This window comes from Opisthocomus hoazin, chromosome 14, assembly GCF_030867145.1.
Source record: "Opisthocomus hoazin isolate bOpiHoa1 chromosome 14, bOpiHoa1.hap1, whole genome shotgun sequence".
In the NCBI taxonomy this organism is placed as follows: domain Eukaryota; kingdom Metazoa; phylum Chordata; class Aves; order Opisthocomiformes; family Opisthocomidae; genus Opisthocomus; species Opisthocomus hoazin.
In genome coordinates, this window is record NC_134427.1 from 22,177,971 (window position 1) to 22,204,261 (window position 26,291).

The window sequence follows — 26,291 nt, forward strand, 5'->3', positions numbered from 1 at the left end:
TTATTGCAGATTTAGGAGAGCAGATTCATTTCAAAAGGATTTTACACACATATAAAAATGGAAGTAGTCAGGTCTTTGGGAAATATGTGTGAGCTCATACATTACATTTTAATCAATGGGGGAAGAGAAAACAATAATTCTGGGGAGCGACTCTGATTCACAACTGTGAAGCATCTGCTATATTAAAAGCAAATCAAAAGCCTGCTGTTTTCCAAGTTCACAAACGCGGTGTCTGAACTAAATAGTGAGTTCCTTGCTTTGTGGGCATCATGGCTGTGTACTGGCGTAATGCTGCAAGGCGAAGCTGGAGTGATGGCTGGGACGCCATCATCAGTGCTAGTGTGACAAGGTCTGTCAGGTCTCTGATGACAATGGTCTTTGATGACAGTAGTGATAAAGGTCTCTCTCATCATCATCTCCTGGCTCAGTCTTCTGAATGTGAAACTGTCCCCAGAGAGACGCGTATCTGAGTGTACATCTATGACAATATAATTTTCAGAAAGTGAAACTGAGAAGAAACAGAAATGAGATTGGCCAGGCTGGTTTGCTTGTCCAAATTCAAAGTAACATAATCAAGGAAAGGAGAAAACAGACTCAGATAAGTATCTCAATTTCCAAAGCTCTGACATTAAAGCTGTATGTTTTCTTTCCCCTCCTGCTCTTCAAACCTATATCTTCTCCTTTGCCTTGAACTTGATAAGCCAGAAGTCTTTAGCTGGGCTTACAACAGAGGCATTATTCTCAGCAGAATAGTGAAGATAACATATCTCACAAAAAGAGAAACATTAGGGTTTAACTTTCCATCTGGATGAAACAGTGATTTTCTTGCCTCCCACCTCCCAACTCTCATCTCTTTTTTGCTGGATTGGAGTAAAACGCTCTTAGCCTGGTGTATTCTCTGTGGAGAGTGAATCACTCCCACTTTGGAGACTCTGGCCTCTTCCATGAGCCGTTCAAATTCCCATCAGTAACTGAGCGGAGACCAGCTAATCTCACGGCACCAGAGAATCCTTCCCAAAGGGGATCCTGCCCAGCTGAGACTTTATAAACCCATCTTGGCTGTTGCTTCAGCATCAGAGATATCGGCCTCCCCCCACCCCAGTTTTGCAGAGCTGGTGACACTGTAGCTCTGTCTCCAGAGTCCTTTGCAGAAGAAGAAGCTGGAGTCTGGCCAACACGAATTCCCTCCGGTGCATCTGTGTGACAAGATTTAGCACGGCCCTACCTATAAACTGCCATTGCATGCCATGCTGTGGGAGCAGAGCAGCCAGTGGGTTCCAGCCCTGCAGTTCCCCTGTTTCTTTTAGGAGTACCGTTTTCCCAAAACGCATTCAGGAGGACACGTGCAGGGCGCAGCATGACACTTAGCAAAGAATCAACAGGAAAAGCCCCAAACTCTGCGGGAGGAGACAAGAACGCCCTTGCACTCGACTGCGAGTCCCCCCCGGTTCCTAGCATCAACCGATTCCCACTGAGCATGTGCTGCTTCATGGCACTGAGGTATTGCAGTTTCTTATGACCGTGTGCTGAGCTTTGTGAAAACAATCCAAAAAATGGCCAACAGCTTTGAAAATGTTTGTCAAGTGTCATTTAATTTGCTAGCTGAGGGTTGTTTGGGTCCTGGGACACAGCTCCTACCGTGATCTGCTCTGGGCTGTTTATGCTGTGACTTCAGCCAGGTGCTGCTGCGACTTAGAAAATCCTGGGGTTTGAAATAATCCTTTAGTTCTTTCCTCTTGTGCCTTCAGTTGTTCTTAAGGCTTAGGGGGGCTTAGCTGATGTCCCGAGCTGGCTTTTGAACAGGCCTGAATTTTACCTCTCATGAGCAAGTGTGACACTCTCGGCGGGGTCTGGAGTGCAGTGCCAGGCTGCCGGCGTTAGACCTGAGCTGCTGTTGTGACCAGAGAGCAGTGCAGTCCTTGGGCTTTTATAATATTTGAGACTGTTTTTGCTAAAAGGAAGAAAAGTATTTTTCAATTATTCTGTTTATACTTCTGAGCTACTTTTTTCCCAAAGTTTGTTTTGGCTTCAGGAGCTGAAGAAAAGAACAAGCAAAGAGTCATTTCAGTGCTTTTCTACCCCATGGAGGACAGAAGGAGAAATTCCTCTGCCGCACACACATTCGAGCGCTGCTGCCAGGTGACAGAGGGTTTATATAAACACAGCGCGTGCCCTTTCTGGCACACCAGAGCCAAAGCCGGGTGGACTGGAAAAAAAAAAAGTTTGAGGGCAAAACGGAGGGAGTAGTGGGAGAAAAGGCTAGGCTGTGCTGCCTCAGGACACCGAAATGCCAGAACTGGCAGGATGATGCCTCGCAGGTGGGTGATGCCACCTCCCGTGGTCCCTTTAGAGCTAGACTTCATTTTCTGGAGGCAGAGCTGTGGACAGCCCTGGGGTTGTCCTGGTCAATGGTGCCAGTGCAGCCTGGGTTACAGGTAGATGCTGTTTAGCTTGTACAAACACCAAGTCTCCTGGGACATTTTGTGCAGGTCTCTTGCTGGTAAGCTTTTGATTGCAGGAGCTGTGAAACACAGGCAGGTGCGATCTAGTTCTGAGAAGGGCGAAGATGCAGTGTTGGCATCCCATAGAAAAGCGTTGTTGAAATATGCCAGGTAGCTTCGTTCGTAGCTTGTCCTTCTTCTTAGTGTGCTGCGTGAATCTTCACGATTTTCATGTATTTCATTTCAGTTTTATGGCTTTAATGAATACATGTCTAGCACTTCTCAAAAAATGTTTTTCACAGCTACTCAGCATTTCATATAAAAACTCTCAGACTTGAAGAACAACTGTCTGAGGTAGTGCTCTGTGGTACGCTGTAAAACCAGCACCTACAACCTGCCCAGGGTGGGGTGAGAGACCCACACTGCTGGCCCAAGTTCCTGCTGAAGCTAATGTGCTCTGATTGCACAGCTCAAATTACAATGTCCAGGCCTAAAATAACATTATCCTTTTCTCTGCTAAATAATTTTGGTCCTGCTCTAGAGCTACAAGGGTCATAAAATTAAAAACAAGTACTCACGCCAACCATGTCATTACCATAGCAAAGCTCTGCAGAGGAGCAAACAGCTTGGCAGGCTCTGTTCTGCAGAGCGATGTCTAAAGGCCCAGCAAACAGCATCGGTACCTGTCCCTGCCGTTTTCTTTGGGAAGCTAACACTGCTGCCTGGTTGGGGTGAGGAACCTGGTGCACATCCTTCCTTAGATCCTCTGGCATGGAATAAGGTGCTAGAGTGACAATACTCCAGGATTAGCAGAGAGCCCATTGCCTCCTGCAGAGCTACAGATAGGTCTTAGCACAACATCCCCTCCGTAAACCAAGGGAGAAAGACAGGCTCCTCCTGGGAAGTGAGGCGTCACATCTGATGTTAGGTTCCCACCCTCAGTTCCCTGTTGCCAACGTAAGTTGACTACAGCAAGACTCAAGAGTGTAGCATCACCTGGCTAAAGATAGCCCCTAGAAAGAGCCCCGAGTCAGGACAGACCTTCCGTCCAGAGCCTCACCGCACCATTTCTAATTCTGAGAGTCTATTCTTAGCTTCAGTTTAGACTTCAACATTCTGCTCTTGATGGTGAAAACCCCAAACACAGCACAACCACACAAATCCTTGGGAGTGAAATGTAAAAGGTTGACTGATACATTATCCATGGAAGAGAAGTATATTGAAAACTGTTTTTCCTGGGTTAATCTGATTTTGCAGCACAGCCAACATTAAACATGGGAGAATCCCCAGGCAGAGGGTAATGTGTGACCTCCCTCACCTCTCTGTCAGATGATTTCTAACTCTATATCACTTGGCTGAGGGAGATCCCTCCCACGCTAAGCGAATGCCTGATTGTTCGTGCTAGGACCAACAGTGAGCATGGATAAAAACTATTTTTAATCTCTATTTCTTATTGTAACATCCTTCCTTTAAGCATCCTTTAGGCACTGTAACTACCCAGTAGCTATCCCCAAAAGAGCACTCACTACTGCTTGTGAGATTGAAGGTATCAGAGTATTCTACACGGTGACAGCTAACGTCAATATGATACCTGATTAAGAGATCCACATATCCCTTCTGGGCACTGCAGCACACAGAGGAGGGGAAAGCTGAAAGAACAGTATCAAAGAGCACCTAACCTCTGCATCAGATGACAAAGAAATAATTGCTAGGCAAACCAGAGACTACTGTGTTGACAGCTAAATGAAGCACGTTAGACTAAGGCCCGGGTTCTGCAAGGACTTGGGCACACAAATAGCTTTTTGCTCATGATTGAGCTCCAGGGCCTGTTCATGTGTGTGAAGTCGCTCTTGTGCAGAGATCTGGGCCCCAGGACGCATCAGGTCCCATTAGAAAGGACTGGAAGTCAGAGTTTTAGAGCTGATCCTAATAGGGGAAGGGGAGAGGCATACACACGACATTTAAAAACTGTTTCGTTCATTGCTGGCAATAGACTGGGGATACTTCTGTAAGCCGTGCTTACCTTGAAGCATTTCTGAGTCAGAGCCTGGATCGGGAGCATACTCTGTGCTCTGAAAACGCTCTGGAATCAATGGGGGCTGTACAAACAGCATGCACAGGGTTCATCTGGAAACCCCTTCCAGAGTGCTAAAGCACCCAGGAGCGTGCTCCTCTCCGCTGGCTCTTGCAAGCCCAACACACCATCTAGGCGAGAAAAGCAAAGAGCCCCAGGGTCCCTTGAATACCCATCACTGTCTATTGCCAAAATTGTCTCCCTTGCCTACACTGCTGCTATTCAAGCAGAATTATTTTTAAACAAAACGGTTCCGCAGCTTTTAAAGATTTTCTGTTTTCTTTGTTTGTTTAAGAGGAATGGTTACAATAAGATCTTCCTGTTGTCTTCTACCTAGAAATGACCAGGAATCTGCCAGAGTGGTCCTGCAACACAAATGCTGTGTGTGGGCACGGAACTAGCAACCTGTAGGCCAGAGCCAGAGCTTCCATCCCTACAGAACCTGAATAAGTTCATCCCAAATTCAGCCAGCAGTCACAGACTCATTACGACAGATGGCTAAGATTCTTTCAGGATATTCAAATGCAAGTGTTAACCCAAGAGTATGGGCTGGCAAAGCAACAGGCTTCATGTTTTCCTTGGTTTTCCAGGCCAGAGGAACTAGTACTTGTTCAGCTGACTCATGAGAAAGGCGAGTAGCGTACCCCATTCTTCTTCTCTGCCTGCCACAAATAGAAGCTTTGTGTAGCTCAGCCAGAGACAGCAGTTTGGGTGTGAATGTTCCTAATGACCACAACAAAAAATTAAATCATTAGTCTCAAATGGAGGAGATGTCAACAACAGCACAGTAAAAACAACTGCTAAGTAGAGCAAGTGTTTAAAGATAAGATAAGACATTGGCCCTGCTCTCGGGATTTGTTCCTACAAGGCTGCTCCTCACCCGCAGAGGCAGCAGCATTTCCTGACAAAGTGGCACAGGGTCACTCTGGTTTCCTCCTGTAATCAGCAGAAACTCTTCAGCAAGGCCACCTTACTGCTTTGTGTGCTGACACTTAAAAACCCCTGTGTCAATTAACTGGGACTTTTCTCTGTTTTTCTGCAATCAAAACGTAACCTTTGGAGTTCGAGTACACCTGCTCAAAGGCAACTCCCTGAACTTACGATGCCATGTGCTTTCTTGGCTGTCCATGATACGGGTCGCTGTATCAGTTGCAGATTTATGGCAAGAGGTCACAGAAAGCAACTCTGGGTCACAATTGTTTGGTTTTTGGTGGCAGCAGCTCATTAATCAGAACCATTGTTTTCCCTCTGACACTGTAGAGTGTAGAGTCCTAAAGAATGACAGAGATATCACCACCCTGTGCTTATGTTGAGTTATGTAGCGAGGGACATGTCCTTTCTTTGTAACTGGATGACAAGTTGAGAACTTAGATCTACAGCCATAAAATAAACATGAAATCTGGGAAAGGAGGTGGCAACATCTGCAATCATCTGCCATGCACTCAAGCACAGATTAAAGTGCTTAGGAAATGCAGTAATCTCATGTCAATGGAAAAAAGGCTGGGAATGTTGTTATTTCTTGATCCAAATTATGGCAATTCCTCTGGGAAAGAGAAGACCTGGCACATCTCCATGATTAGCAAATATGCAGACCCAGTGGGAATGAGACACACAAAACAAGAGACCACACTATGTGCTGAAGACTTTAGGGGAAAAAAGAATCAAAAAATGTGAGGTATGAAACCGTCTTTGCCTCTCCCCCAACGTGGTCTCCTGAGAAAAGCTGGAGGGTTGCAGATGCAAGTGTTTCCACTGATTCCCAGACAGGATTACTTCATAGGCGCTCCAGACATAGCTTTCATTCTTCCTTGACTTGGCCATCCTGAGGAGAGGGCACATTCTTCACAGAAGGCTGTGAGTGAGAGGAGGAACAAGGGCACATGTTGGGCTGTAGGACGAACCACCATGGAGAGCCTGACGTACCTCTCTGCTGGTGGCTTTGGCCCCAGGGTTCACCCTCCACTCTCACTGCGGTCCACCACAGCTGGTGTCCTGCCTGCCCTTCACGTCCTCCCAGAAGGCTCAAGAACTGAGGACTTACTGCTGCTCAGCCTTCAGATACAATATAGCATTTATCTGGAGGTGAATCTAGCCACCATTTCTCTCCTTTCTCCAGAGCACTGGGTAGGAAAATGGGAAGGTAGAAGGCCATCTAGATCTGCCTCCGCTGGATCCTTTCCAGGCTTCCCTGTGTTCCTGTGTCGACTCAGAACTGTCACCACAGGTGAACTCCTGGGAGCGTATTTGTGGATTGGTGGATAGATAGGTGGATATTTTTATTGTGTGTCAGTCCAACAGTTCCTCACAGCTACAAACTGCAAACCGTGGATCAAGTTATGATTCCAGCTTGCCAAAACCCTACGTTTGGTTCCCTTTAATCTAATCAGAATTGCTCTATGCAGGGTAATTTTTATGTGGTGAGTACTCACTTAGAAAGTTTAGGATGCTAAGGGAGGAATGTTTTAAAACTCTTTTAAGTAAATTACTTTATTATTTTGAGTAGCTATCAGCGGATTAGCTCATTTATCAAAGGTGACATGTGAGGCTGAAAAGTCAACAGCAGTAATTCACAGACTCCATGTGTGTCACAGCGCAGCACTAAACACTGTGTTCACTCACACATCAGTGGGATTGAACCTGGCACCTCTCTGTATTTCTTTCAAACTTATTTGTTTTGTACAGCTGCAAATAATGAAAGCAGTTGTTGTGCTGACTCTCTTCCAAGAACTATTCCCCAACCTGCTCGTGTGCGCAGAAAGAATCAGTCACTATTGAAATCTACCTTGATACAAGCCAGGACCTCTCATGAAAAAACAAGTAGTAAATTGCTGTTGATGCAAGCAGGGATTTCTCTCTTGTTCCTACCCAGTTTTAACATTGATGCTGGACTTTTAACCTGGAATGAAGGGGCTGCCTATAATCAGGGTATGAGTAAAGCTCTCAGCCTGGATATTTTGTTAGAGAGAACGGACTTTTTTTTAAGTTAGGGCAGTAGTAGAAAACTAGGTCTTCTCTTCTGTACAGTTTTGTACCTTTCTCATCTTTTTCTGTTGCAGTGACAATAGCCATCAGATTAAAAAAAAACCCCAGATAATTTTCTTTTCTGTGTGGATATGATATGGTAATTATTTTTTTTTACTTGTTAATCACAACATTATTACACACTTCTTGGCAGACTGGAAATATATATAGTGATTCCTATACTATAGCAGCACTTTCTCTAGAGGAAACATGGTGCGCCAAGGCAATATTGAAGCTGCATGCAGGTCGGTCTGTCCACGAGGCAGGAGACCGGGAGAAAACACTGGGGATTATTTTTCTGTAGGCAAGAAGCTGCCTTTAGTTCAGTGTTTAGGAGGCAATGCAATAACCCATACGTGCATCAGCTTAAATTTCATCCCAAACTGCCAGTATAGGTCAGACTTTAAGCTGGCAACACAAAATATTACGGAGGGATTTCCCTTAGGTGTCCATTAAAGTTGCTGTTGGGAGAAACCATCAGTGGTGAAATTAAATTTCTGCCAGAATTCAGTAAAATAATGCTGATTTCACACATGTTGAAAATCTGTTCTGGTATCTGGCTGTACAGGCACTGGGAGCGTACTGCTAGAGCCATAGATCCGATCTAGTCCCCATCGTCTTGAAAGTGAAATCCTGAAACAGCTTTCAATAATAATTTAGAGCCATCAGACTTGTTTCTGAAGGAGAGCTTTAGTACCACGGGAGCTTGGAAAATAACACTCAAATAAATTAAAAGCAAAGAGATGAAAATGAAAATTCCTCAAGTTAAAGAGGCTGGTAAATTAAATTTCACTTGGCCTTACCACAGAAATTAAAGCACTGGCCAGTATTAACCCAAAATGCACTCCCACTTGCCATATATATGTATACATACATTGCTGTTGAGGGATGATAACTTCGAAATTTGCCTAGCCTGGCTATGTAAGTTCTTACCCAGAACACACATTAACAGAGAAATTTTGCAAGTAAGATAAGGTAATATTAACAAGAGACATAGTATTTCAAACTATTGAGTCAATTAATGTACTGTATGTCAGCTTACTCCTTTGACAATAAAGTGTGGTCATTATATAAATATAAAGATAATTCATCCTAAGTAAAAGACTTTGGAGAAGTGTAAGATGGCTAGCCTAGAGAGACATTAAAATGACCAGAGAAGAAGGGAGAGAAGTTACGAAATCCCTGCAACCCTGATTTAGCAAAAAGTGTGTTTCTTTGAAAGCATTGTGTGGTCTCTGCCAGCTTTCCGCCTCCGCCCGTATGCACCGAGTGCGAGGAGGATGCTCACTCGTGTCCCTTCTCTACCACCCGCAGACTGAACCGGTGACTCCCAAGTCTTTCTTGTTTCATTAGCCAGTTGCGCAGGAGGCTGTTGGGAAACCATCCCCAAGCTAACTGGACCATATCCTTAAGCACTGTACAGTACAGAATGACCTTTGTAAGATCTGAAAAAAGATGGTTTAAGCCCAACTGATGGGAATTATCAGGATATGCCATGTGGATCCACTCTGGGTCCTGTCTTTCCTTCCGGAAGCCTTTGTACACGGAAATGATTTGTTTGCAGTGACTGGAGTCGGTAGAGCCGGATGAGGATTAAGAGGGAGACTAACACAGCCCTTCATTTGTTTTGGTTTGGCGACAACTGTCTGGATGAGGCGGACACAATCCCCAACACACTAGCGTGGGCCTTCAACGCATACAGAGTTCAGTAAAGAAACCTGCTAAGCAGCTCACAAGCCAAAGAATAAGGAAACTCATCCTTGAATCTAAGCTGGTGGCTCAACCCCACTGAAGGCAAAAATATTTCAGTGCCACAGAGGTGTTTGTTTTTAAGTAAGCATGAGTTTACTTGCATGTTGCAGGTCATTATTTTAGAGTATCATTTTCTCTGTGTTCTTTGATGTTCAGTCAAGGATCAGTAGCCCAAATCTAAGGAAGGGAACAGCTAAGATACTGAATACATGCAATTAAATCTCAGTTCTGTCACTTGACTCTGGCATCTCAAGTGTCGAGGATGCTTATATAGACAACTTTGCCTCAGCATCATATGAGTGTTCTGCCAGTTTTCCATAGCTGAAGCAAAATGTCAGTATGGTTTAAACCCACATCCCTTTTGCTGCTAGTCTGGGTATTTGAAACCAAGAGCCCTTTTGATAGATTTGATACTCCTTTCTTGCACAGCACACTGTAATGGGGCCTTTAGATGCTACAGTAATAAAATGTTTGTAAAGTGCAGTGCTTAACAGGAGAGGTTGGAATCACGAGAGATTCAATACCAAGGGCAGCTATTTATCTGCTTTTTTCTGTTGCAACTGGTAAGAGCCTAGGGAGAGAAAATAAAATCTTCCAAAGGTTGAGTTATATCAGCCTCTATAATTCATCTCCCAAAGGAAGTAATGATGCCAGCCTTTTCTTTAGGAATATTTAAAATTAGACGAGATAAAGCACTAGGAGATGTCCTTCAGAAAACGTTTGCTGGTGACCTACATGAAGTAATCTCTAAGAGCTTCAGCTGCCACATTTCAGCAGTGTTAGGGCCATGCTGTTCTGCTGAGACGGCTTACCAGGGCCTGACCTGGGGTACAGGTCTCTTTCATTTACAAACTTCTTTGATGCTACCTCAGCACTGCTGAGATTCAAAGGCAGAGTGGGCATTCTCAGCTTTGGATTCCTAAGTGTCCATAAACCAGACCTCAAAAGAGGACTATGGCTGTTTTCTAAGAAAGGCAAGAGCTGACAGAGGAATTTGGATGAGGTTCTACTGAATGACAGGAGAGTGGCATGCAAAACAACCTCTGACCATGCTCCACAGCTCAATCCTAGTATTGCCATCAAGCAAGATGACTGGCCACCAACGGCCAAACGCTTGTGGACTGGCTGCTCAGAGAGACTGCCTCTGTTCTCAGGCCACGTGCCCCAGTGTTTCCATCCTGGAGCCTTGCCAGCGTGAATCCGGCAGTCAGCCCGGCTCCTTGGGGTGCCGGTGGGTTGTGTAGGCAACATGACACAAACCCTGGTGGAAACTGGGCAATTCGTGTTCTCAGGCCTTTTGCATAGTTGTGAATTTCTCCTCCCCATCACCCAGCCCTCTTTTCTAGGAAAAAATACCAGCTTGCATGGAAACACTTCCTTGGGAAGAACATCCGTGTCCTCCTGTGTGATGAATCACTGACCTGCAGAAGGAGCAGGCCGAGGGAAGGCCACAAGAGGGATGGAGTTGAAATCAGAGCAGGGAAGGTGGATGGTCAGAGTGAAGCAGAACAAAAGCCCATCCCAGTTAGCATTGTTTTATCAGTTTTCCTTGAGGTAGAAATCCAGAAGCAAAAAGCCAGAGCCTCTCGAGATCAACTCAATTGTGCGCCACACTAAACAGAGATGGATTTGATCAAATGGCAGGGATCATATCTATCAGAAACATGTAAATGCTTAGCGTCAGTAAAATCTGCTTGGTGGGTAATTACTTTGTTTTTTTCAGTGTGTTTAGTTTACCCACTAAGAAGAAATGGGCTGAGACCAACTTTGGACTTGATGCTGAAATCTGTTTTCGATCAGCTCTGTGTTCCGTTTCTGTCGGCTTTGTGTGTGTGCCTGTCTCAAGAGGTTTTCCTTTTTATTGGTTTGTTTTGAAGGATGGGAGGTTACTATTTTGGGAGACAAGATAAAAGCTGTTTGCTCGAGATGGGGAGAGAGAACCTAATGATCTCCTTAAAAACCAATCTCAGTTTCAGTTACGTTTCCGCAGCCCCAGGCAATGTTATGGTATCTCTTGCCTGCAACCTCCCTGGGCAGTTTGGCCTAACTAGGTCTGGAAGCTGGTTTCCTTGCTGGTTTGCATTAAGCTGGAAAGTACCAATCGGACCCAGGCAATTGGCTGCAAATCATTTGTGAAATCCTTCTTAATGACAAACTCCATCAGGCCGTGGAACAGGGCTTCAATCACTTCCCTACAGCCTCCACCGCATTGTTACCCTGACGTGACCCCAACTTCTCCCCTGTTTGCTGGGCTTCTCCGCAGCTGTGACATAATGTTTTTGATGGCAGGGTTCGGAGGAATTCTGCCTGTGGCAAAGCAGGAGTCTGCTTCGAATTAGCACTGCGCATATTTATCAAGTCTACATAGCATGGCTGCCTGTTGACAAAAGTCCCTGCTCTGATCCCCCACAGGTCTCCAGGCTCGCCAGCTCACCCTGCGAAGATCGGGAGGAAAAGCCGGCGCTGGTGTCCGAGCGCAGCCTCCCATAAGCCCAGGGGAGGGCTGGCAGGTGGGCGATGCCCCAGGCGTGACGCCCAGAGCCAGGCCGGCTTCTTTAGCACCGGATCCTGAATTTTGGGTTTATCTGAGGGACTTTGCGGGGGGTCAGACACTGAGAAGACTCCTCCATCTTGCTGCCCTGGTGCTGGCGATATACTCCATGCTGCTTCAGCTCCTCAGCTAGAGCAATTCCTTCCCTGCTCTGTCAGGTGAAAAAACTGTGGCATGGGGGAGATGATTGCACGGTGACCTTGGAAACAGCAGATTTGCTTTGTGGGATCCTGCTTTTAAAGGTGTTTTACTGCAGTCACTTCCAAGAAAAGAAGAGGTTGCCAGGTACCCAGGAGCAGCCCTGGTTTGCATTAAAGCCACCTACGCCGCTCAGCAAAAGCTGGGCAGGAAATTCTTCTCTCTTCATGTCTAAATATTTAAGACCTATTTATTTATTTTAATTCCTGTTGTGCATAGGGATAAAACACAAATCCTTCAAAGGTTTTTCTTATTATGGAAAGCAGCAACAGAAGAAGACTCGTCTAAAAATAGCCAGATATTTAGGGCAGCCCCCGGTAGCGGGAGACACAGATTCAGAGGCTCGATTCCACCGAGGAACGTGGTGTCTCCAGCATCCTACGCATGTATCTCAATGACAAGGTCATGGCACCGTTGGGTTCTGACCAGAAACGCCATCCTGGCTGGCGAACCTTTCCTGGAAAACTGCATTTAACCCAGCCACTTTCTACACAGAATTTTGCCGCAGTGTAATTTTCTAATGAAAAGCTGTTTTGTTATAAAACCCCTAACTGATTCTATTTTTACTATCAATTTCAAACAGAGCAGAAACAAGCACACCACAGTTTTCTTTTCCTAAAAATCTCACCATTTCAGCCCAAGAGTTTATTGCAGTTTCTATAGACAGACAAAATGTGCAGTTGCCCTTTGAGCAATAAAATGAGTTGTTGTGCTGGACAGTTAACAGAATCAACAAATGTGACTCTAAAAGTAATTAAATGAGGGAAGCAGCTGCTGTTTTGGGAGCTCTCTCCTGGCTACCTCTTGCAGAGTATCAGAAGCCCTAGTAAGAAATACAGACCTATATGGTAATGACTAAGAGAAAAGAGAATCATGAAAGCGAAGTGAGCACTGAATGAAAGCAAAGTGAAAACTGTATGTCACCAAGATAGAAAAATGTCACTATTTGGATTCAGGAGGAGAAAAGTACCAAGGTGGCAGATGAAAGAATAATGCAAATGCTCGCAAGCAATTAATAAGGTTCCTTCCCGTACTGAATCCACACATACAGCCTTGATTTGCTGCACTAAGATTTCAGAGAACTAATCCCAATAATGAAATTCAGAGCTGAGACACCGCAGAATAAGCAAACAGCTTATAACGGTAGAGCAAGCTTTTGCAGGGGTCCTCACTTGCTTCTTTCAGAGGTCCGTTCCCTCTTGTCTCAATTAGTCAGTAATATTTTTAGTACGGCATATGAGTTTTGGTCTGGCAGATGTAGACTCTGTTACTGAGGGATTTCTCCACAGGCTGAAGAAAATCAGCAGGTTCCTAGCGTCTCTTGCTGCATATGGTGGTATCTGTGTGTGATGTGTACCGGGGGAGAGGGGTAAGCAATGCCCACTACAGAGGAACAGATACACTGAAAAAGCAAGTATTACGCAGTCAAGTAGAGGTGTTTTGGTTTTTTCTTTTCTGGATGTGCCATAAGGTTAGGCAGATGCCTGGATCTGCCTGACCAAGCCAAGATGAGACCAGCCACTAGTCTAGCCAACGACATGCAATACTGACTCAAAGAAACACGCTTGTTTTCCAGCTGGAAAGGGAGGCTGACCATTTTGTTGCACTCTTAAGCTATTGAAATGTTTATATCAATTTAAAACAGTCTTGGGGAGAGTACAAAAACAGAGATGAATTTTCAGGCTGAGACCTCAGATGCCAAATCGTAAACCCTTGGCTAAACGGTCTTAGGGTAGAAGCAACTGCAGAGCATTAACTGCATAGCAGTGGTTCACACAGGAGCCATAAGAATAAAGATAGTATTTAGGAAGATTGTGAGGCATTTCATTTGGGCTTTAGTGCAAGGTCACATGATGTAAGCAGATTTGAGAGGAAAAAAAATATTGTTTGCGAGTAAAAAGAGCCGTGTGTCAAGCACCAATCCTGAAAACCTTGTTCACAAGAGCTGTTGTGTTGATATGAACATCTGTCGAGTGGGAATCGTCCTCTGAGCCCGGGCTGACTCCACCTTGCAGTCCAAGATAAAGAGATCGTGACACTGGGCAATGGCACTGTAATTACGGGGCAGTTGCCACTGTGAGGAGACAGAAACTCTCGTGCTCACACCGCCACTGGGAAGAAGGACAGCCGATCAGTTTTGGTATTCTGAATTTATTTGAGCTATTTTAAAATTACAAGTCCCTAAACCGAGTATTAGATCTGTTTAGCTTCTTAAAAATCCTCTAAAAGGGTTCTCACTGTTTATTTTTCTTTGTTTGGCTTTTGGACATGAAAATATAGTTCATCTTAAGGGATTTAATGTGATTGTACCAGGATATCAAAAAAGCGTGATTCAGTAGTCTGTGATGGGCTCAGAAAACGTGATCCAATTCATGCGAGTACAGTGGTACTCTGCTGTCGTGCGAGTGCCGTACAGCCCCATACCCCCACGGGAGAAGCGCTGACGTTGGAGTGCGATCCCTGGGCCTGGTTCAGGTCAGTTTTGCTGCTGTGCACTGATTTACTCCTGACCTCCTCAGATACCCCCGAGCAGCAAGGTGGACTGTACAGCCTGGCGTGCTCGCGAGTTAGCAATGCTAAGCGTGACCTGTTTAGTGCTTGAAAATGTGTAGGTATGAGTAATTCTCTCTGTATGATTCATTTACCTGTCTTTGTTGTTCCTCAGGCCAGCCATATAGCTACCTTAGAAGACGTTCTATTTTATTGCCGCAATGAACAAGGGAACTTTCTCTTTTCACCGGTTTTCAGAGAAATGTGGGATGTTAGGAAGGGGTCAAAGAGAAAGAAGGAAAATTTTTCGTTTTTCCTTTGAAATCTCCAGTTCTGAACTTGGTTAGAATCTTCCACGTGTCCTGTATGGACTTAGACCCTCTTGACACAAGCTCTTAAGCCAACGAGTTGCAGCAGGGCCTGAATGCAGCTATGGCTTCAATCTCTCTCGCCTTCCCTGGGCGTCTTCTTCGCCAGTGGAACGAGATCCTTTGCAGCAGATCCAAACTGACTCTTGCACTGGCAGCAGCTGTTCAACCTCTTAGACATTCCCTCTTTGCATGAAGTTTACAAGCTGAATTTTACAATTTCATCGTGTCAGATAATTTTGTCATGCTGACATGAGATCTCACTGTAGTTTAAAGGGAAGATAAATCTGCAGGTGCGTTATTACACAGTAGGAGGATTATAGAGCTGTAATTCAGATACCTAGCAATAAAATAGAAAGCAGTAAGAAGGCTCATGTAGGAACCTTCCATTTGCAAACCTCTGCAATATGCTAATTTATCTGTTCCACTGATGGTTCCTTAAATGAACATTTATTATTGAAGACCTGAATCCTGAGGATTTGGAGAATAGTAACAACCAAATCTTCTTTCCGTGTTTCATTAAGCCCTGCTTTAACGGTGAGGTTTGGGATCTGCAGTCTTTGCTGACCCTCCTGGACAGCCGCAGGAAGAGGGAGGAAAGGAAATTGTTTTGTATTCAGATCCAAACAGAAAATCAGGTTGGTGCTCTTTTTCTCCCTTGTCAAGCGATTCACATTCCTCCCCCCTTCCGAGTTCCCCCGACACTGCAAAGTCAGCGCACTTTGGTGAGTCCTTAACGTAAAGTCCAACGGAAAAATAAATCCAAGTACAAAGCTGAATGTTTTTCTATGTAGAATGCAAACAGGATAAAATCTGCAGCTTTGGCTCTTCTCTTTTCTTAAAAGAAAAGACTGCTCACCCCAATCCTGTGCAGGATTCAGCAAAAGAGAGAGAGGTGCTTTCAGTTACAAAAGACCTTGACTGTCCAATTCTTGTTCCGAAACATGGTGAGGCTCCTCCTGGAGCTCACAGCTATGGTGTCCCATCCTCGGCACCGTCCCGGTTCCCGAACCAGGTGGGGATGGGCACTCCGTGTCCCACAGTGCGCAGTGAGAGGCTGCCTGGCTTTGAGAGGAGGCAGGCAGCATCAGGAGTCGCCCCCAGATAAACCTGTTTGGCCACAAGTTCCATCTGTCTCCTGCAGACCTAGGTGAAACACAGAAGGTGCCAACAAGCCCCGAGAATTTGGATCCCCCCTAAGAGTTAAATCTCTTTCACTGTGACGTGAGCTGTTCTTCCCAAAGCAGAGATCAGCTGGTAGCACCTCTCAACCATGGGAAGCTTGTGAGGGCAAAGCTTGGAGCTGGTGCTCTGGGTGGAGGTGAACTTGCCCCCCTCGCCCCTGTTCACAGGGGTTCATTGTGCACGTCTATCCAGCCGGTCTTTCTTCTCATAATGTGCTTTCATCTCTCCCCATTTTAAAGAACGCAGTGACCACCCCACCCTGTCGTACAACAACTGTAGGGCTATTTACCACTTTGAAAGGAAATCCCATGTCACAACCCCTGGGAGCACAAGGAATAATGTCCGGAATTCCTTTATCTGTGACTAGCCCTGGTGCACAGTCTCTTTCCCGTCTCTTGAGTATACACAAACATATTCTTTTCTTTTGTCAAGGCAGTGGGCCCAGATTTTAATGATGGCTTATTAAAAAAAAATAAAAAGGCTTTGGCAAGACTCAAGAACAAACGTTCTCTGACTTCAGGGCCTTTTGTTCTTCAAGGTGAGGAGTGACTATAAAGAATAAGGAAAAATGAATCACTGGTCTTTGCCCTCCATAGTAAATTTGACCTCCACTGTTTTCACAGCACCTGAAGTTGGTGTCCTGAGCTAATCAGGGAAGTAATGTGATTAGTCCCTCTCCGTGACTGCTCTGAATGAGGATTTTGTTTAAAGTGATCAAAATGATGTTTCGGTGCCAAATTTTCCCCAAAGGTCATGCTTCTCCTACCAGTTTGCAGAGTGATGGAGTAAAAGGCACTAATGGACACTATCAGTTCTGAGGGTGATGCTCCCTTTGGAGGAGAGGAAGGGAAGGAGCGAGGTGCAGCAGGTAGTTACGTGCCCGTGAGTCCAGAGCTCTGGCCATCCCCTGCGCCCGCCAGGCCTTGCAGCACTGTAACGTGTTCTGCTCATGCCATAAAGATGATGACCAGGGGCTCATGTCTCTATGCGAGACATCCTCCCAGGGCTGGCAGGTACCAGGCATCCCTGCGACGCTTGTACCTGTCCATGGCATGAGCTGGAAGCCTACAGGCTTACCCGCCGACGTCGCGAGCAGCCCCAGGTGGCTCCGCGTGGGGCAGCTGAATCAGGCGCTGACGTTTGCCTCCTTCCAGACCAGCAGAAAAATGCAGGGTGCAACCTGGACCGTCAGCTCCGGGAGAGAGGGGAGGGAAATCTATGGTAGGAAACGGCTAGGAGCAAGGAAGTTGCAACAGAAATATTGGCACCCGCAGTCCGAGGGAGGCGGGGGAGGCAGGCAGGAGAAGGAATCTTTCCAAGAAAAGAACATTTGTATCAGATACTTCCAAAAATAAAATATCGTCGTGTCAGAGAAATGTTCTAAATATTGGCAGCCCTGCTGGCTTGGCCCGCCACTCTTTTCAGCACGCTTGCAAACCATTTTCAAAAAAGTGTTTATGATCCTTCGCTTTTGAGTCCTCTCATTGAAAGACACATGCTGACGGGGGACCACAGAGCAGCCCCAGGTGATTCATGGCACCCTCTCCTCACTGGGTGGTGATATTAGAAAGCTGACAGCCTTGTTGCAGCACAAACAACTCACCGGCTGGAGTTTACTGGCTCTTTTATTTATATTCCTACAGCACACACGGCAATGCCAGATGTGCTGTCCCTGATTCATGCGCATTGTGTTTGATGTCTCTCATCAGAATCAACCCTGGGCTAAATCCAGAAACTAAACTGTTTTTAGCAGAGATAAATATTTAGGCAAGTCTGTGATTGGCAAGAACCTGTCCTTCCCTTTGTGTCCCCTTTTAAACGGAAATAAAGGTAGCAGCTCAGAGCCTGAGCACATCGCAGATCTTGTCCGCGCAGGAGGAATGCAGTGTGCTCTCACTGCTGACTGAGCAACTGCTGTTTAACAAGTCTCCAAAGGAGGGGAGAATTTGGCAAGAGAGGGCCTTGCAGGGGCTGAAACCGGAGTATTTACACAGCGTCGTGTCTATGTGCTGGACCACAGCATCAAATTAGCACCTGCTCTTATCTGTGTTCTGTCAGGCTTTCTCCTGTCTCCAGGGCATGACAGACAGTTGCTGATAGCAGACGCTATCACTGACTGACAGCAGAGTGGGGAAGAAATGACACTGCTTGCCCTGCCTTTTGTCAGGTGTGGAGGTGCGTGTAATAAGCTGACTTTGGATGCCCGTTAGTCGTAAGGCTTGATTTTCCTTTGCCCTCTGTGTTGTGGTCCACAAAGTGTGCACATACACAAAGCTTTGGGTTGCAGGACAGTGTGTGGAGAGGCTGTGTGCGTGGGTTTTTCCTTGCTTGTTGACAAGCTCACTTATTTCTCCGCTTACTGAGCAACCTACACTGCAGGAATAAATCCCACATGCCTCTCGGAGCTTTTTTCTAAGGTCTCCTGAGAGTGGCCTCTCTTTCCTGTGTTGGGATCTTCCACAGTTCCCACAGCTCTGGCTTGCCTGTCCTGCCCACACCGTAGGGACTGCCTTGACAAGGAGCCTTTTCAGAGCAGGAGGGATGGTCTGGCTGTGCAAGACTCAAATGAAGGGACTGAAGCAAAAATTCGGGGTGGCTCTTTTCTTGTTCAAGTCAGCGATTTCCTTGTGGCACAGCCCATATGCCAGTTAACCTCTAGTACTGTCCTGCTTACAACAAAAGTACGTGATGCTCTGAGCTCCTAAGGGAAATGACTAGCTGTGTGAATTCAATGCATGCAAATCAAAGTAAACTAGTCCCTTCCCTTTCGCTATGCTGTCACTTTGCAGTCAGGGACGGTGATTTAAGGCCACCTTACTCATGACTGGGCTTTTGTTTCACGGGTTTATTTGCTTGACCAGACTGTCCAATGCAACGAGGAGATGACCCATATATTACATATATTATCTAGACTAATGTTGACTGTAATGGATCACAAATATTCCTACCCCCCATGTCAGAAAGACTTAGGACTTCACCAGCATTGTCCCAGAAGGGGAAACCTGTGCAGATGTGTTCTCATTACAAAGTTGCCGCATTGCTCTGACTGTTTCGAAGAGATGAGACTGCTGTGCAATGAAACTAGAAGGCAGCTCTTAGTTTCACCAACCCAGTGTTTCTGACTGCATGCACTTCTGTTCCGAGAAATGCTGATTTTGGATGCGGGTACTACGGGGAGTACACGGCCTGACAGTGTTGGTATCACCTATAAAGGCAGGCAAGCACCACAACCTAGCACAAAGTACCCGAAGTCCTGGGTAGAGGGGTTCAGGAATACCTCCCTATTTTGTGTCCTGCCTGATATCTGCATTTGAACAAGGTCAGAAGACATTGTTATTCCCATCAGAGTGTTGCTGTGTTGAAATGTGGATTTTTTCAGGAATTTTTCATTAATGTTGGCTCTGGCAGATAAAATATTGGCCATGCCAAAGACAACATGCTTGGGAATATGTTGCTCTTGAGCACAAAGATACCGTACCCTTAGCACTGCAGTTCATACAGCAAATGGATTGCCCCAGCTGACAAGTAGAATAATAGCTATGAAAACTGATAATGCCCAGGTATTTTGTTTTACTTATATGTTTGCATCTTGATTAAAATGCCAGGATAGCATACTCCACTAAAAACTCCTTTATGCTGTTCCCTTTTAAGTGAGAGAAACTGCTCAGTAAGAGATTAAGCAATTGTAATTCTAGCTTAGCCTGGATGTAAAGATCAACTTTCTAACTCTTCAACAATTTGATCTTTTTTAGATGTCTTAACTACACATGAAAAGAGCCAGATTATTGGTCACGTATATCCAAATCAGGATCATCCAGGGAAAGGCTCTCTTTGGTTTCTGCAGGAGCTGGAAGGAGCTGGGTTGTTCCAGGGTAAGTGAGGAATTCATGGCAGCCATCACCCATAAACCCATCCAGTCCCTGGTCTTTCAGCACTGAGACGTGTCTGTGCCAGTCATTCATGCAGCTAGGCCTGGCCAGCACTCCTTGATACCTCCCTCATGCTCCAGAAACCACCACACAGAGCTTCAGGGAGGCATTTGGGTTCCTGGGGAATCTTTCTGCGCTAGAGGCTTCTGTCTCTGCTGCCTTCTGCTCACTTCGTTCCCAGAAACATGCAGCCCCCTTCTTCCCCTGGCAGCCTCTTCGCAATTCCCACTCACACTCAGGCTGTGAGCTTCTCTCCTCTAATGCTAGTCCTAATCCTAATCCTAACCCCAGCCCTGACCCTAATCCTAACCCTATGCAGTGCCCAGGTCCAACACTGACCCCACCTGGGCTCCTTTTGTCCTGTTGGCTTCTGTCCTACCAAGCTGCCCCAGCAGAGCTGTCTTTGTACCCACTGGAGATAGAAATGTGTACTTCAAGTAAATAATTAAAGATCTGCCTGGTCAGGTGCTTGGGGAAAACAAAATGCTTTCCAAAAAGGCACAGTGTCTCTTTTTGTCCTGCTTCCCACCCCGTCTCAAGATAAAATCTTAACAAATATTAAATTAAGCGTTAGAGGTTTGGTATCCAGGTACGAGAAGAGAAGATGCATGAAATGGGTTGTCTTGTTTGGATGTGTGCGTCTCAGTCAACTTTGTTTTCTGCATGGCCTTGCCCACCCTCTAAGGGCCTTTGGGGGTGAAGATGCGATATAACGTGCCCAAAAATGCAAAAATCTTCTGTGGAAACTGGTATTTAAACCTTGGCTGTAGGTTCGGGTAGGTGCAGATGTCAAAGCAAAACATCCATGGCTGAGGAAGGACAGTGCCAAAATGGCAACGATAATAAGAACAATCAGAACAGCCTGCATTTTGCGAGATGGCTTACAAAGGGATTTAACCTTGCAACGTGTTTGTGAGGTTGCTGAGTAATTGCTGTTATATACTGCTGGAGACTGAAGACAGATAAGATAAGTATCTTACTTCAGGTCACACAGGAAGCCTGCAGCACGGCAGGAATTAGAGCTCAAGTAAATCGGCTCCAAGTTCTGCGCTGAGCTGCGGGATGAGCCAGGAGAAGCTCTCTTGGGTTTCTGCGGGAGCTGGCAGGAGCTGGCACTAGTGAGCATCTGGTGTGGACGGCAGTGCCCTCGGCTGAGGGTGGCCGGTGGGGCGAGCGCACGGGGCAAGGAGGAATCAGAGTGCGGCGGTGTATTTTGAACCCTTGCTGCCTGCTCCTCAGCTGCAGCTCTTTCCTCTTCCCCAAAAGTGTGCAAGGTCCGGAACAAGCTCCTAGCGAGGGGGTTTTCTTCTTTTGCTTCTCGACTTTGATAAATCCGATATTCCCTTGCGCGGTCTGATACTTCTAATCACCTTATTTCTGCGGGGGTGAAAGCAGTAAGTAAACAAATGGGCTACGAGGGTGTGAGGGCTACCTTCCTCCAAGGAGGAGGGGAGACTCCTCCTGAACGACAGCGCAAACACTCAGTCGCGCTCCAGGCTCATTAACCGGCTCTCCAAGAAGTACCTCCAACACAGATGTGCACAGGGGAGATGAGAACAAACTCTCAATCTGGAATCCTTTAACTGTAACAGACACTCAGCAGGGGAATCCATTAGACGGGAGCTGAAAATTAGCTTTGCAAATATCCCTTGTGCCAGAAGATACAGTTGGAATGAAAACCAAGAAGCTTTTTTGGAATAGAGTTGCGATCAGAGCGACACGGCATCCATTTGCGTGTGTGCGTGTGCGTACAGACACTGCATTAGCTGGGCTTGTTCAGCCTGAAGAAGAGGAGGCTGAGAGGGGACCTAATATATACTTACAAATACCTGAAGGGTGGGTGTCAGGAGGATGGGGCCAAGCTCTTTTCGGTGGTGCCCAGTGACAGGACAAGGGGCAAAGTGCACAAACTGAAGCAGAGGAAGCTCCAGCTGAACATGAGGAAGAACTTCTTCCCTCTGAGGGTGACGGAGCCCTGGCCCAGGCTGCCCAGGGAGGTTGTGGAGTCTCCTTCCCTGGAGATATTCAAGACCCGCCTGGACAAGGTCCTCTACAGCCTGCTGTAGGTGACCCTGCTTGGGCAGGGGGTTGGACTGGGTGACCCACAGAGGTCCCTTTCAACCCTGACCATGCTGTCATTCTGTGATTCTGTGATTCGGTGATTATTCCTCGGAGAAAACCAGCAACCTACTGCCTATCTGTGGGGCAAGAGGCCGAGCGAGGTACCGCGTTAAAAGAAATTCGAGACAAAGTGTAGCCTAGGAAGCCCGGTGCCCCACTGCCTCGCACCCGGTGGTACCCAGGCCGCGTGGGCAGGCTCCGCAAGCCGCATCAGCAGGGAGCGGTGCGTCAGACACACCTTTTGGCTGGGACCGGCGGCGTTGCAGAAGCAGGTGTCACGTTCTCCAGCCTGAGCAAAGCTGTTTACGCTGGGCAGGGTAACAACGACTGATCTAGTCTGTAATCCTCTTCATGTCCTTGGCTCTGTTCCCATGCAAAGTAAGCGAGAGCGTGGCATGTCGGTGCAAAAGAGCAACAGCCAAACCCGAGTTCTGCAGGAGTCTGTCTGGAGGGCAGGAGAGAGATTCGTTTCTGGCAGTTCAGGCCAAGCCTGTCATGGCATCCCAGTCCTAATCCTTACAACCTGAAATGTTCAATATCTTTGTAGCTTCAAAATGGCTTTTTCTCTGGTGATGGAAGTGAAAGATGAGGTATATCTGCTGTAGTTCCTGCGCTGCTTTTCCTCTTCAAAACATTGATAGCCCCATGCCTCCAGGGAGGAAGGGAAGTGCTGATCTCCCAGGTTTACAGAAGAGGAGTGAAGGCACAGAGCGTCCCTGTGCTGCAGAGAGGAATGCAGTGCCAGAGGGCCCAAAGCGCTGGAGGGCTGAGCGGGTACCCACAGACTGAGGAGTGCAGTTCCTGCAGTGACTGAGCTGCGGTCCTGAGCCAAGCGTCCACACTAATTAGTGCAGCGAACACGGCTGTAATTGCATCAGCCGTTTCCCATCCATAGGTTCTGGGTATCCCTGAATCATACCCTGCTGCAGCCCCAGTTCTGGAGTTAGTGCTGCCAAAGCCTTTGCAGGTGTACGCAACGTGGGCTCCCCTAACGTGTTTGTCAAAGGAGAGGGGACCGAAGCTGAGTTACTGAAACATCATGGCTTGTGTCCAGCCCACCGGGCAGCCCTGCTGGTTTGGAGCGTGGCATCTGGCCAGCAGCCACCGCATCCATCCCCTAGTTGAGCCGGAACCCCGCAGACCTGGCCTGGGCTCCTCTGCTCCTGGCTCTCCCACTCACTCCAAAGCGTCCCGGGACGCACCACCACGGCTGCCTGAAGCGCTGCCCCTTGTGCCTCTGCCGCAGAGAGGTGGCTTGACGTGCCATATGTCTAACGAGGCAGCAGTTCAAGGCAGAGGAAGACATCAAACCAAATTATGCCTGAATTCATGTTCCTAAGAATGTAAAGGAAATGCTGCCAAAATGCACTATAGAACCGCAGAAAGTTAATGTATGCTCGTTTGTATATCAGGCCATTGTCCGGGGGAGCTCTCAGTTTCCTCTCGGGATCTATAATGAATAGACCTATAAGAGAATGTTATGGTGGCAGAGATTTCTCTTTTCCTACTATTTAACTTAGAACAATATAGAATCAAAACAAAGAGGCAGCCGTTCAAAGGCTGGCGGCACAATGCACACTGAAGGACATCGCCTCGACCAGTAGAAGAAAGAGCGCAAGAGAGAGACCTTTGCCCTGCGTATACGGAGAACTCCCCTCCAGTCCTTTATCGTATGCACCGCGAGAAGGTCAGCGTGGGAGATGCCCTCCGTTACGCCCCGCCATGCCCCAGTGTCACTACTTTGCTTTCACTACCAGCAGATCACAGAATCACAGAATGGTAGGGGTTGAAAGGGACCTCTGTGAGTCATCTAGTCCAACCCTCCTGCTGAAGCAGAGTCACCTACAGTAGGCTGTAGAGGACCTTGTCCAGGCAGGTCTTGAATATCTCCAGAGAAGGAGACTCCACAGCCTCCCTGGGCAGCCTGGGCCAGGGCTCCGTCACTCTCAGAGTGAAGAAATTCTTCCTCATGTTCAGCTGGAACTTCCTCTGCTTCAGTTTGTGCCCGTTGCCCCTTGTCCTGTCGCTGGGCACCACTGAAAAGAGCTTGGCCCCATCCTCCTGACACCCACCCTTCAGATATTTGTGAGCATATATTAGGTCCCCTCTCAGCCTTCTCTTCTCCAGGCTGAACAAGCCCAGCTCCCTCAGCCTCTCCTCGTAGGAGAGATGTTCCAGTCCCCTCACCATCCTTGTAGCCCTTGTAGATGGCAAGACCAGAAGTGAGATAAGCAGAAAGATTTTCAAACATGAAAGATGACTAAAGGAATTAGGCTGTTCCGGGCTCTCCTAACGACGCTCTTTAACCCCTTTGACTGTCTCATTCTAAGTCTGGTTAGCCTGGCTCTAAGTTTAAGGAGCCTGCATGTGGTGACACCAGACAAAGATCAGATATATTGGTCAGTCTGGGAATTAAAGAATCAGCAGCCCAAAACAACGGCTCTGCGAAGCATTCGCTACCTGATTCGTCAAGGCGAAGTGTTTATCCTGAACCATAATGGTGATGGCTTTAATGGTGTCGATATTAACTGTCATTGCTGCTCCAAGGATGCAAAAGAAATGCCTAGAAAGGGTTTAACCGCTATATCAGAAGTGTCCTGAACCTGTAACAGCAGTCGCAGAGTCACAGAGCAAAGCCTTCAGGATTTCCCTCATACAGACTGTCAAGCACTGGACTCTGGATTAAAGGTTGCACTGGGCCTTTTGTTGGGGAAAAGGACTAGTTCAGTGAGAAGGCGGTTTCCACCTTACCAGTTACAAAGTGTGGTCACACTGAGTGTGACCCAGGCAAGAAGAAGCAGCCACCTGAGGAGCAGGGTTGGTGACAGCACCGTTGCTCTTGGAGCGCGCATCCCTCTGCTCTGCGCAAGGAGAAACTCTTCAGTGGCCTTTTTAATGTAGCAAACCAGCCCCTGAAGGACGTTCTGCAGTACTGCACAGGCCATGCGAGCTGCCCAGGGCGCTTGCAGACCCTGGCCCAGCGAGTGGTGTTTACAGATGGATCTGATTTATGCTGGTAAGAGGTTCACGCTGTCAGCTTTGCGTCTCATAATTCTGGCCAAACGGATTCTACCCAGGCATTTATCTTACAACGATTATTCCTGTTTTCCCAAGCAATAGCTGCGTGTTTCTGAAAGACAGCTTTATCTTTTTAATGTAAACTATCTTGAAAATGAGTTGTTTATATAGAAATTTCAGTTAAATCAGGAAGATGTCAAGGCTAAAAGTTTTAGGTCCAGTCGTCAGGCTGAGGGATGTCCCAGGCATAGGTAGACAGAAAGGCAGAACGTCAAAGTTGCATTGCTCAGTGCCAGACCACAAATCCATGTAATATTTACAAGTCTACATTCATGTTTTGAAGTACAGTGACACTGTGATACTGCACAGTGGAAGAGCAAATGGCCTTGAACAGCAGCTATGCAAACTCTACTCCATGGAAATCAAAACTAGCTCACTTTTAGCTTTTCCCCTAATCCCACTTTGAGCACAAAATTTTCAGCTTTGCTGCCCCCATTTCCTCAAAAGTGCGGGACAGGTTGGGCGAGTGAAAACTGAGATTTATACCCAGACAAAACTGTCTCCTTTCCTCTTCTTTTGCCCTTCTGCCAGAAACTCACCAGAAAGCTGAAGATACTGTCAGGAAGAGTGTTAAACTGTGCACATATTCGTGGGATGGGAAAAGAAGAGCCTTTCTCTTGGGAGCATTACTCTGCGCTTGTGGACCTGCGGGATGTCGTAGTGCCTGTTGGTGGATGCCTGCCCTAGGTGACACTGTATACCAGCTCCGACATGCTGGATATTACATCAGGAAAAGAAGGTTAGTAATTTATTTTTAATAACAATATAGCAACCATAGTTATGCACAAAATTCAATAGAGATCAACTTTAGTAATCAGAAGATTGCATGCTACTTTGTCATTTATTAAATTAAATGAACAATGGCATTTCACCATGTAGGTTTGAACATTACATTTCAAATGCAGAGTAGATAGCAATAAAAAAGGCAAAGTACGTGGCTAATTTATGCCAAGTATTTTTATCCCTGATATAAAGATGACAGTCCAATTGATATATTGTGAACCCCCAAATTTCTTTTAAGGGTCTTTCTAGCTTCTCTTTCTAGTCTAACAATGCTCTTCTGATATAAGCCATAGCATATGA

At 46.5% G+C, this 26,291-nt stretch overlaps 1 protein-coding gene across 3 annotated transcripts in view; it reads right to left on the bottom strand.

Moving 5' to 3' along the window:
* The window catches only part of LOC104338506 (vascular endothelial growth factor receptor kdr-like), a 142,222-nt gene that overhangs the window by 104,613 nt on the left and 11,318 nt on the right, over nt 1-26,291 (bottom strand). The gene's annotated exons all lie outside the window — the stretch shown is intronic.